General features: G+C 50.9%; 1 long non-coding RNA gene across 2 annotated transcripts in view; it reads right to left on the bottom strand.

Moving 5' to 3' along the window:
- Nucleotides 1–12,794, bottom strand: part of LOC134479472 (uncharacterized) — a 53,523-nt gene that overhangs the window by 29,489 nt on the left and 11,240 nt on the right. The window contains exon 2 of one of the 2 annotated variants that reach the window (XR_015623333.1): nucleotides 9,705–10,256. This is a non-coding gene — a long non-coding RNA (uncharacterized LOC134479472). Of the gene's footprint in view, nucleotides 1–9,704; nucleotides 10,277–12,794 lie in introns of those variants that run through there. The other variant, XR_015623332.1, reaches the window with a different exon arrangement.

Here is a 12,794-nt window from a genome sequence, read left to right as displayed (position 1 = left end):
GCACAGCGTCTGACGTAACAGATGCGACTCTATTAATGCATAGTCAGAGGAAACAAGAGGTGGTCTGCTGCTTGTGATTTGGCAGGGTCAAGCTACAATGTTGCCACTACCACATCAGCGCTGAGAGAGGTGTGAGCCCTGTCTGCGGGTACAGCGTTCCTCCAATCAAATCAGCGCTTCTAAGCAAGGCACTGAAACTTTTCCAGGCTGTTCCCTCTCCACAGTACTCTTGGAAATTTGATGCTTGCTCATTCAATCTTCTGTTCATTCATTCATTCATTCATTCATTCATTCATTCATAAGTCAGTCAGCAAACCTTTGCCAGGAAGAGGTGCTGGAGTCTTTGTGGAGCTTGCTAGAAGATGACCATAATGAAAGTCACGAAGACCCAAGCTCTGCCTCAAAGAGGCTGTGAGGTGTGAGGTGAGAGAGAGAGAGAGCTTACATTTTGTTCCAGACCACTGTCACTCTCCTGTGTGTGTCTGTGGTGCCTGTGAGGGACCATTAGTACTAAACCTAGAACTGTTATATACAATGGAAACTGTTACATGTTACATGTGAATGTGTGGTGTAGAACCTGGTCCAGGAGAGATGAGACGTGTCCTTCCTATCACCCTGACCCAGAAGTGCAGCTCAGCAAACAGGCCATTGACAGAGGAAGCATTTCAGACTAGCAGTAGCTTTTATATCTCTCTACGCGAGAGGCAGGAGAAAACCGATGGCAGATGCGAGAAGGGGAATGGAGGACAGGTGAAGGTTCACAAGCCCCCATTAGCAGCCAAATGCTTAGCTCCGTCTGCAGGGATCTGGAGGATGGGCATTTATTTAAACGCACGTGCCAACAGCCTGCAGCGTGTGCCCAGGCTGAGGAACGGGGCCAGCGGGAGGGATGTGTGTACTCAGTGCACAAGGAGGAGCCGCGCCTCTGAGAGGAAGTGAAAGCTGCTTCCTTCGGATTAGGACAAGATGAGATCTACTTCTCCCCAAATCTAGACATCCGGGCCAAGTTGGGTCTGCGGAGGATTTCTGCATTTGGAAGACAATCTGGTTCCGTGGGGCCAGGCTTCTGTCTGCCCTGCCTCAGTTTGTCTCCTCTGTGCAATTTGCTGAGCTCCTGAGGCCAGGAAGGCTCAGAAATCTAGGAAGATCTAACCTATTCCAGTTAGGACTGGGTACCACCGAGTGTGGCTCTGAGGGTGTGTGAGCCGTGAAGGGTGCACACTGAGACAACACTCGGGTGTCCAACCCCTAGCAGCTACTGTCACATCCGGTCATGACGGTTACCGATGAATGCTATCAGTGAGGGGCCGGTTGGTGAGTCTCTAACTCCATGCTCCTTTGAAACGCTCAGTTCTCACCTTGAGGCTTTCTACACAATTATACAGAGTCGAAGGGAACGATTCTCTTGAACATCTGATTGGCAAACAGTCCCCTTTCCTCGAGGCTCACTGGGATGTTAACGTTCAGCGTGAGTAGGAGCAGTCACAGAATTCGGATCTAATTAAAACAATCTAGGTCTGGGGATTTAGCTCAGTGGTTGAGCGCTTGCCTAGCAAGCGCAAGGCCCTGGGTACGGTCCCCAGCTCCGAAAAAAAAAAAACAAAAAACAAAAACAAAAAACAATCTAGGCGTCTCCTCTGCTGTCGGCGCCACCCTGGGGGTGTCACCTCCTCTTTCACTGTGGTTCACTCAACTCCAGTAGCAGCAGCATGAATTGTCTGAGAAGGCACAGAGAGGGCAGGTGACTTGCCTGAGGACCCACTGCTCAGGAGTAGGAGAGCAGGGATGACTGAGGCTTTTGTTATTTCACACCCGAGGAAAGGTAGGCCCCCTTCAGGGGTGAGGATACCTTAGAAAAAAACCTACGTAGGAACAACACACCCCTCTACACTCAGGCCTCCTGGTTGCAAACAAAGACATCTGTATCCTGTTGCAGTAAAAATAAAAACATGGCAGAACTGTTTCTGCACGTACCCTGGCAGTCGCTCTCTCTCCCTAGTTATGGCTCCGGCCATTGGAACTAGTGCTAGTTCATCTTGGCAGTTCCATGCTGTCCCCATCCACTTTCTGACCCACTTTCCTCGAGCCATTCCAACATGGCACCCTGTCAGGCTGCCCGGCCCTCACCCATAGCTCTCTTGACTGGTTTCCACCGCGCCAGGCATACACATCCCAATTCTGTGGTGGGTCGGTTCATCCAGCCACCATACACTCTCTTGAACTCAATTAAGTTGCCACATGAAAGAACACACACACAATATCCTCTGATCCAATGGATAAGACATAATTTGTCCACCTAGACAACACAAAGTCCTGTACACACCCATCCCTTAAGAATAGTCATAACAACCTGTAACATGTGCAGAGAGGAATCTTAACATCCGCTGCCATGTTCTCCCAGCTGCCTCTTCCTCACTCTGACCTCCTCTGCCCCTCTAAAAACTTTTCTCCCACCCATCCTTTCTTCTCATCCAATGACAGGCCTTGTTCTATCCTGTACCTGCCTTCACCTGCATAATGACATCAACCTATAGCATCCCAGAAGGAGATACACAGCAACGCAGACCAACAGTACTTATCTGCAGAGAGGGTAGGCATCTTCTTTCTCCCTTCCTTCCTTCCTTCCTTCCTTCCTTCCTTCCTTCCTTCTTAGAGACAGGGTCTTATTCTGTAGCCTAAGCTGGTCTTGAACTCACAGCAATTCTCCTGCTTCAGCCTCCCAAGTGCTGGGATTAAAGGTGTGTGTCCTCACACATACCATATGCATTATTCATATTCTCTCTCTCTCTCTCTCTCTCTCTCTCTCTCTCTCTGTGTGTGTGTGTGTGTGTGTGTGTGTGTGTGTGTGTCACTGTGAGCACACGTATCTGTGTGCAGGGAGAGACCAGAGGTCAACCTGAGCTGTTATTGCTCAGGCAGAGTCTCTCCCTGGCCCTGAGCTCACTCATTGGGTTGGGCTGTTTAGCCAGTTGGCCTCTGGGATCCTCCCATCTCTGCCTCCCCACAGCTGGGATTACAGCATGTGCTACCATGCCTGGCTTTTTAAGATAGCATCTGAGGACTCAAACTTGGGTCTTCACACTTGCAAAGTAAGCTCTTTCCCAACGGAGCCATCTCCCAAGCCTCGGCACACACACACACACACACACACACACACACACATATATGTGTGTGTGTGTGTGTGTGTGTGATGTATGTATGTCTGAGTCTCCTGCCACCCCCTTTCCAGCCTGGGGCCTCCTTGTGCCGTGAACATGCCTCCTGCTCAAGACCCATTCAGACTGAGCATGCCTTCTGCCCTGACACCCCTTCTCTGTAGGCCACATGGGATCAGCTCCTCTTCTGTGAGCCTCACCGTGTCAGGCCCCATCCCCCACCCTGTATTTAAGGAGCTGGTCTATGCTCACCTTTGAGCTCTAAATCTCAGATGTGTACACCCTCAGGATAGCTGAGCAGAGGTTTACTCTGTCCTGTCACCATTCTCTCTGAGCGATACTGCACCACCGAATGCAGGGAATTCAGGAGCAAATCTTTGTCTTTTAAAGGATCTCTTTCCATAAAGATCACCTTCCTTCACTGAGAAACCGTGAGAGGCAGGGTTCGTGCTTCCTCGGGCCCATATTTCTTTCTTTGTCTCCTATTGAGAAAACGGAAGTACCGCTTACCCTAGACACACAGCTAGGCGGTTGGCAAGGGTGGGCTGGGACCACACAAAGCCTCAGCCTCTGCATGAGTCAAGGACAAGTAGGAACATTTTGCCTGGAGATGAGATGATACCCAGGCTCAGGTTGCCTCTCTTCCAAGGCTAGTCACCTGCGCCCCCAAGGGGTGTGGCCTGGGCCTGGGGGGCGTGGCCTCCCGCCGTACAGTTCATCCTTGACTGCCTGCAGCCTCGCAGCCAGCTGCCCTCCGCCTCTGCAGATTCCAAGCTTCTCTGCGAACTGGCAACTGGCACCTAATCGTGGCCATCTGCGCGCAGAGCGAGTCTTGGCTACCTCGTGATGCCTCTCCACTTGCAAGTTTTCAAAGTGACGCTGGGTTCCTCGGTGCTTGCAAAAATGTCAGCTTCTGACACATCGAGTCGAAACTGAAAATAGGGAAAGGTTTCGGGTAAACTGAGAGGAGCTGGGTTGGTTTTCCTCTTGGCTGAAGGGAGGTGGCTTCTCTTCTAGTCTTCTTTAAAAGGCAAAGGGCTCTCTGTCTCTTCTCTGGGCATCTGAACGGGGATTTCCATCTTCAACCCTGTTCTCCAGCGTCCCCAATTGCTCATCCCTCAATGGCTGATGTTGGGAGATGTGGTCCGTTTTCTCCCCTAGGTAGTACCAGTTGTAAGAAGGGACAGATAAGGAGTGACAACTTGTGTCAGGGCTGACATCTGTCCTACTGTGCTCTCTTTCAATCCAAGCAGCAGTTTTTCCTATCCTGTCCACAGAGGTGAGGGACAGGGGTATGGAGAGAGAGAGAGAGAGAGAGAGAGAGAGAGGGAGAGAGGGAGAGAGGGAGAGAGGGAGAGAGAGAGAGAGAGAGAGAGAGAGAGAGAGAGAGAGAGAGAGAGAGAGCACACTAGGCACCTGTCAGTAGATGTCTGGCTAGGATTTGACCCAAATATTCTGTCATCTCCATTTATGACATTGGTGACATGGGCTCGAGGCTTTTCATAGGTGCCAAGGGATGAACAAGAGAGGCTGGGAGCGGGGTTGGAGCAGGAGAGCTGTCTTAATCAGGGTTCCTATTCCTGCACAAACATCATGACCAAGAAGCACATTGGGGAGGAAAGGGTTTATTCAGCTCACACTTCCACATTGCTGTTCATCACCAAAGGAAGTCAGGACTGGAACTCAAGAGGTCAGGAAGCTGACCTGATGCAGAGGCCATGGAGGGATGTTACTTACTGGCTTGCTCCTCCTGGCTTGCTCAGCTTGCTCTCTTATAGAACCCAAGACCACCAGCCCAGGGATGGCGCCACCCACAATGGGCTGGGTCCTCCCCCCTTGATCACTAATTGAGAAAATGCCTTACAGCTGGTCCTCATGGAGGCATCTCCTCAACTGAGGCTCCCTTCTCTGTGATGCTCCAGCTTGTGTCAAGTTGACACACAAAACCAGCCTGTACAATGGTCATGGGCCAAATTGCTTTGGGAGACTGTGTGGTTGTGTCAGGTGTTCGTGGAGACCCAAAGGTGCATGCAGGTGCACAGATCTGGGTGCTGACATTCGAGAAGTGGGAGCCGGATGGTCCCAAACCAGGGACAAAGTCTCCGTTAGTTAAAGTTAGCGACCATGGTCAACCTGAACATAGACAGACCCTGCCCCTGCTCTGCTCACAGTGCTTGCAGACCAAACCATAGGGCCTGCAGGGAACTCAGCTCAGGGCCTAGAATCCTCCCTGAAAACCAGCTCAGAGGCTCTAGGGGAACCCAGAGGCGTGCCTTAGGGCAGCCAGGCTCAAAGGGCACAGCGGCCTTCCCTAGGGAAACTTCTCTCCCATCGGTGAGTGGATTAGCCACCCTAACCGGAAGGTAGGATCCTCGGAGCAGGCGTACTAACTCTACCTAATCTCTCGCTTCTTCCTTGGCCAGCACAAAAGGGGACACTCAGTGTTGAGTGAAAGACAGCTTAGCCAGCCAATGTGACAGGTGGTCCCTGGGTGGGGGAGGGGCATAACGCTGCTCAGGAATCTGGGACTGACCAGGATGTCTGTACCCGGCCAGCCCAGAACGGTACCTACGGCTTCATTCAGGAGCACCAACCAAGAGCTGTGTTGGGCAGACTACACGCCAGCTACTATGTTACCACAGCCCACTGGATGTCTGGTAACCACCTCATGCTGTCTGGCACATTGAATAGTGAGCCTGCTGCACTCTGGTTGCTTCCACCAGGCCTACTACATAGTTGGAGACTCCTCCTACGTCCCCATCACTGTAATCACCACGAACACTACCGCTGACACCCTTAATTCTGCCCCGAGGACCACAGGCACTGTGCCCTCTCTCCATTGACCCCACCATCAATACCTCTGTCAGCCCTCCTGTTGCTGCCTGTCACCATCACCATCACCCAGACACCACTGCTCCCAGTCCCACTGTGTGCTTATACCACCAGCACTGCCAGTGCTTCTGCTGCATCCACATCTCCTGCATCTACTTCCTCTTCTGCCTCATCTGCTGCCTCTGCTACGGCTGTCGCTATGGTATCTGTTGCTGAGCCTTCTCTCAAAGGCTGTGGGTTAAAGGACGGCCGTCCACATGAACCCAAAGCTCCAAAACTGTGAGCTTCTGGACGCAGGCATTTGCTCTAGTGATAAGAAGTGGGTGGGTACTGTGACCGCTGTATGGCTGGGTCAGCCAGTAGAGGAAGGATATGAAAAAATCCCCAAGAAGATAGCCCGATACAGACGCCTTCACTCCAGGTGGCCCAACTGCTCCTTGTGCAACACACCGGAGACACACTGCGCTAATAAACTATAGGAAAATATCCTAACAGTCCTAGTTGATGCTGGTGGGGAAAAACCAAGCCTTCTTATTGTCCATTCCCCAATGGCAAAAGATGCAGCCTTGAGAAGGCCCTTGAGGGCTGGGGAGGTGGCTCCGTGAGTGATGTTTCCACCACATAAATGTGAGCACCCAAGTCCAGGTCCCCAGAACCCATGGACAAAGCAGGGCCTGCTTTCACACATCCGTAAGCCCAGCACTTAGGGCAGAGACAGGCACATCCCGGGGACTCACTGTCCAGCCAGTCTAGCTGAGGGGGTAAGCTCCAGGTTTAGTGAGGGCCCTGTGTTGGGTGTGCTGGGGCAGGCCTTTAGTCCCAGCACTCTGGAGGCAGAGGCAGGAGGATCTCTGAGTTCAAAGCCAGCCTGGTATACAAAGTGAGTTCCAGGACAGCTGGGGCTACAGGGAAATGCTGTCTTTAAAAACAAACAACAACAACAAAATATGCATGGATAGACACCCCTACACAAACAGAGAGATACATATAGACACACCATATACACACACATACCATGCACATACACATTTTACACACATACATCACACACACACCACACACACACACATACAGACACACACACTACACATACTCACACCACACACCACTATACACACACAGACACACATACATCACACACACACACACACACACACACACACACACACACACTGCCTTTGTCTCAGTAAGCCCAACTCCTGGAACTAAATCAGGAGTCAAGGACATGTCGGCAGAGTGTGCCGGTGTTTACCTGTACCTCCATTACTCTGGAGGCTGAGGCAGGAGGGTCTTGAGTTTAAGGTTAGCCTGGATTACAATAAAAACAGAAGCAGCGAGAGACAACATATCCCCAAAGCTTGGTGAGCACAAGTACAAACGCAGGAGAGAAAGTCAGACATTTGTTTCTCAGGCAATGGGTGCCTGGGCTGTCACCTTTCTGAGGGAAGGAAGGAATATTACACAGCTTTGAACAAATATGATAATAAAGAGCCTCTCCGCTGGGGAGAAAAGCAAGACATGACACAAATAGCATCTACATTGCGCTTAGAGTACTGTAGGATGTGCGGTCACCAGCGTGCACTAGAACAAAGCACACAAAAGCGGCAGTAATCGTCGGACGGTTTGGACAGTCAGACTAAGGGATTGCTAACCTGCGACTGTCACGTTGCTTCGTCAATACAAATGAAAAGCAAACACACAGGCGTCTGTTGACGGCTTCCTCCCCTGACGATAAGATAGCAGTGTCTATTTAAGGGATTTCTCTTCCAAAACCCTACTTAGCACAACAAAGAGGGTCTAAACTTTTAGTTCATTTCGAATGAGCCCCTCGTAATAGGTTTATTCCCATTCACGGCATGTGTAATTTGTGCATTTTAGGTGATTGATTATACAGGAATTCAGGGGTTTTCATAATTTCCTGATGGGTTTTTGAGGCAGACAATGCGCGTTTTCTATTTCCTAAACAATCTGGATCACAGAAAATATCCAAAATAGCTCTGCCCAGGCCGTCCCTTTCTTCCCTCTAATTTCGAGCGCGTTTTAGTTGTCCCTCCTATACCCCTGCGAGGAGGAATTCTGCTTTTGAAGCCGTCTGTCCTTGCAGACGAGAAATTATAGTCATCTTACCCTAATGTGCCGCTGGGTAAGAAAAGGACTTATTATCCTCAGAGAATCTGCACACAAAGGCTTCTTCCCAGCAGGTAGATTCCGTCTCCGTGGGGCAGGTAAACATCAAAGCTGACCCAGAGACTTCCGAGCACTGAGAAGTGGGTGTTTGTGTTGCCATCAACACTTGCACTGATTCCTGTGTGGTGGGCTCAGACCACCGGGTTAGGGTTACCATTCAAACAGATCGTTTCCTCCCTGGGGAAACTGAGGCCCAGCAAGAGTTCTCAAGACTGATTTGCCCGGTTAGTGTTGGGCGGGGTAACCTTGCCACAGTTATTGGGGTAACAAGACTTAATCAAAACTGGGGCCAAGCACCTGTAATCCCAGCAGTCAGGATGCTGAGGCAGGAGGATCCCGAATTTAAGGCCATCCTATCTACAGCAGCAAGACTATGCACTCTTTCCCCCACCCCCCAAATAGGGATGACTCTTCTAAAAAGTGATCATGTCCTAATTGGTTAGATTACTTCTAATGCACAGAGGCCAGAGACTGCACACGCAGGACGTGAAAAAGTGTGGTGAACACTGGTACAGTTGCGTAATTTTTTTGTCTAATTGTTTTAGACAATTTTTTGTCTAATTGTTCTTTATAAGGGAAAAAAATCGTATTTAATTATATATATAACTTTACTTTTTTTTTTTCCAGAGCTGAGGACCGAACCCAGGGCCTTGCGCTTGCTAGGCAAGCGCTCTACCACTGAGCTAAATCCCCAACCCCTACTTTTTTTTTTTTTTTTTTTTTTTTTGCTTTTTGAGACAAGGTTTTTCCGTGTAGCCCTGTCTGTCCTGGAACTCACCCTATAGACAAGGCTGGCTTGAACTCAGAGATCCAGCCGCCTCTGCCTCCTGAGTGTTGGGAGTAAAGGTGTGCATTACCACCACCCGGCCCATCTAACTCTTACTACAAAAGAAAATGGGATTTGAAACAAGTAAGTGCATTCTGTCATGGTACTGGCTGGTTTTGTGTGTCAACTTGACACAAGCTAGAGTCATCAGAGAGGAAGGAGCCTCTGTTGAGAAAATGCCTCCATGAGATTCGGCTGTAGGGTGCTTTCTTAATTAGTCATTAAGGGGGGAGGGCCCAGTCCTTTGTGGGTGGGGCCATCCCTGGACAGGTGGTCCTGGGTTCTACAAGAAAGCAGGCTGAGCAAGCCATGAGGAGCAAGTCAGTAAGCAGCATCCCTCCATGGCCTCTGCTTGAGTCTCTGCCGCCAGGTTCCTGCCCCGTTTGAGTTTCTGCCTTGACGTCCTTTGGTAGAAGCCAAGTAAACACTTTCCTCCCCAGTTGCTTTTTTTGGTCATGGTGTTTCATCCCAGCAGTAGAAACCCTGACTGAGACAGATGGTTTGGGGGAGCCACTGACAGAAGACGAACCCTGATAAACATACACTGACCCTGGACCTAGGATGCCCTCGAATTGCCTTTGCCCTGGAAGAGAAAGAGGAAGGAAGCTCCCAGTTCAACCCTTCTGTATTAGTCAGGGTTCTCTAGAGTCACAGAACCTATGCAATGCCTCTTTACATTAACGGAATTGAATGTGATGACTTACAGTCTGTAGTCCAACTCCCCAACAATGGGCAGCTGTGAATGGGAAGCCCAGGGATCTAGAAGTTGCTCAGTCCCACGAGGCTGGTTGTTTCAGCTGGTCTTCTGTAGAAGTAGATTCCAACAGATGTGCTGGCGAGTAAGTGCAAGCAGGCGAGAAGCGCGAATCTTCCTTCTTCCAATGTCCTTATGTAGGCCTCCAGCAGAAGGGGTGACCGGGATTAAAGATGCACCACCATGCCTGGATCTAGGACTTGCTTTGTCCCAGGCTGACCTTGAACTCAGAGTTCTGCTTGCCTCAGTCTCCTGGGATTAAAGGTGCATATCACCATGCCTGGACCTAAGCCTTCCATGGCCACCGTGCCTCAGGATCTCCAGGCCAAGATCCAGGTCAGAAACTTGTGTCTTCCAGCCTCAAGATCTGGATCCCAGGTGAGCCCTCCAATTCTGGATTGTAGTTCATTCCAGTCAGCCATTACTCCTTCCAACACAGGCTAGGACACAGCAGACAGCTCCCCAGCACTGTGCAGGCCTGGCAGAGAGGTGCTGCTCCTTCCTAGTAAAGAACCAAAAGGAGAAGTGTTCTCACGTGGGAGATCCACCAATGATTCTGTACCAGTTACACATCTGTTATATGCAACACCCATTCCGTCCCTGGATTCCTGTTGTGTCGCAGTTTTGTTTCTGTTGCTGTGATAAAATATCCCAGCAAAATTAACTTTAAGGGAAAAGGAGCTTATTTTGCTTACAGTCTGTGATTGCGGGGAAGTCAACGCAGGAATAGCCACAGTCAAAGGCAGAGAAAGACTGAACCCACGCACGCTCACTCCTGCTCAGCCCTCTTCTACATTAGGACCCAAACCTAGGGAATGCTGCTGCCCATGGTGGGCAGAGTGTCACACATCCATTAAGGTAATCCCAGCAACCCTCGGTGGACACACCCACAGGCCAAATCCATCTGGAGGATCCCTCAGTGGGACTCACTTTAGCGTCAGAGCTGTCAGACAGGAAGGACTGGTGTGGGCTCAGGGGTGTGGAGGGTTTCAGTTGATCGTGGTGAGGATGCATGGCAGAACCGTCAGTTTGTGACAATAGGAGCTTGAGGTTGCTGTTTAAGTGGACCAGGAATGAGAGAAGGTGGGGCTGGAACTAGGGCCAGAACATAACCATCATATAGCCTGGAGATCTACCTCTGCTAGCCAAGCCCCATCTCCTAAAGTTTTCACAAAATGATGCCTTTGGGTGAGTAACATGTGTTCAAAACATGAGCTGTGTGGGTGTGCCCGCTCTGTCCCACCCTGCACAGATCAGGCGGTAGTCCGAAGACAGTTCAGGGCAGAAGCCTTCTCCCTCCAGGTCTGGGCAGATGCTGTAGCCTGCCAAGCCACCACGCATGAGGCTCGGGGGCAGCACATGTGTTGGTTTTCAGCTGAGCCCACTCCAACTCTCTCTGAACGGAGTCCATTAAGCGTGGCCTCTTCCCAGCACAGTACCTGAAGGTTAAGCTCCTCAGAGGTAGATGTTTATTTTGAGATAGCCGCAATTATCACACGCTGAAGCGCTTCCTTAAGACAAAGGTCACCAGAAGCTTCCACTGCTGCGAGTCTCCGCATAATGCCACTCATAGAGGACATGTGGTGAGGGGAGAAAGGAGTCTTTTATGGAGAGGAGGAGGAATTTGCTGAAGGGGAGAGAAAGCACCATAGAAAGCGGGGAGGGGGGTGGGGTTTTTTTTGTTGTTGTTGAAAGCAGCAGACAAGCATGTACCCCATTCAGTGGAAATAGATTTCATCCAGCTCGTTTTTTTTCTTGGGCGGGGGGAGGGGGAGGGTTGGATGACAATGGTGTGCCTATAGGGCACCGCAGACGGGCCTTGAACACGGGACTCCACAGACCAAGGTGACGCTTGCTTTGTGGCATTCCACTTGTGTGTTGATTTCATTGAGTGGATTTGGGGGTGGGGTGGGGATGGAGGGCCTTGTGCCTATGCAAGAATGGAGCTGGAAGGAGGCTGTAGGGCCTCTTGAGGTCTGGATACTGGAGGTTTGGTGAGAGGCATGAGGACACAAGTTGTTTTTGTCCCTTCCCAATGGTACTTAGTCCGTCAGTCTGTCTGTCTGTTTGTCTATCTGTCTCCTCTCCCTCTCCTTCCCCTCCCCTCCCCTCCCCCCCCCAGCATGCGCGCGCGCGCACACACACACAGGCTCTTATCAGGCGTCATTCCTCAGGAGCCATTTGCCTTGTTTTGAGACAAGGTCTCTCACTGGCCTCGAGCTCTCCAAGCAGGCTGGGCTGTCTGGCCGGCAAGCCCCACAGTCCCGCCACTACCTCGGTATCCCTGGAATTCCAAGCACGCACCATTACACGTACTGGAACAAAACAACATCACGTGTCCCGGGTTCAAACTCAGGATAGTGGTTCACTGACTGAGCTCCTCTCAATCCCCGCCCACCTGTGATTCCAGCCCCTCCTCCCAGCCACCTGTATGGAGCTCCACCCTTTGCGTCTCAGGGGGTGCCTGAGCACACAAGATGGAGAGTTAGCTGAAGACGCCCCATCTCTGTGGCCCAGGGGAGCCGTCATCCAAGCTGGGTACAGAGCTACTGCTTTGGGGTCACTCACACTTCAGCCTATAGTCGTTCTCTGGACTTAAAACCATGATGGTTGTGGCGGCACTGTAAGCCAAGCCACAACCTTAATATCTGCATCCTTCTGGCCACTACGAGGCACCTGGCTTAATGTCCCACCTTGTTCTAACCTCTGGGACCAGCGTGCAGCCCTCGCCTACCCAACTGGCACCATCTTAACCTTCCTTTGTCTTGAAGTCATGCCCTCAGTCCCTTTCCTGGCTCTGCCCGCCCTTCGACAATATTTCCTGGCCCACGTCTGGGTCCTGCAGCGGACAAACTCTAAATGCCCTGGTGCCCGTGTCTACCCCCAAAAGCCACCATTCTGTAATTAGCGATGAAGTCATCTTCCCAGGGCTGGTGGCTGAGTCAGTAAAGTGCTCACCTTGCACACAGGAGGACCAGAGGTTGAGTCCTCACATTAAAAAATAAATAAATACAAGCCAGAAAACATGGTATACTCCTGT

Source organism: Rattus norvegicus, chromosome 6, assembly GCF_021556685.1.
Source record: "Rattus norvegicus strain SHRSP/BbbUtx chromosome 6, alternate assembly SHRSP_T2T, whole genome shotgun sequence".
Taxonomy (NCBI): domain Eukaryota; kingdom Metazoa; phylum Chordata; class Mammalia; order Rodentia; family Muridae; genus Rattus; species Rattus norvegicus.
Note: the sequence above shows the minus strand (reverse complement) of the source record. Positions and strands in the feature narration are given on the sequence as shown.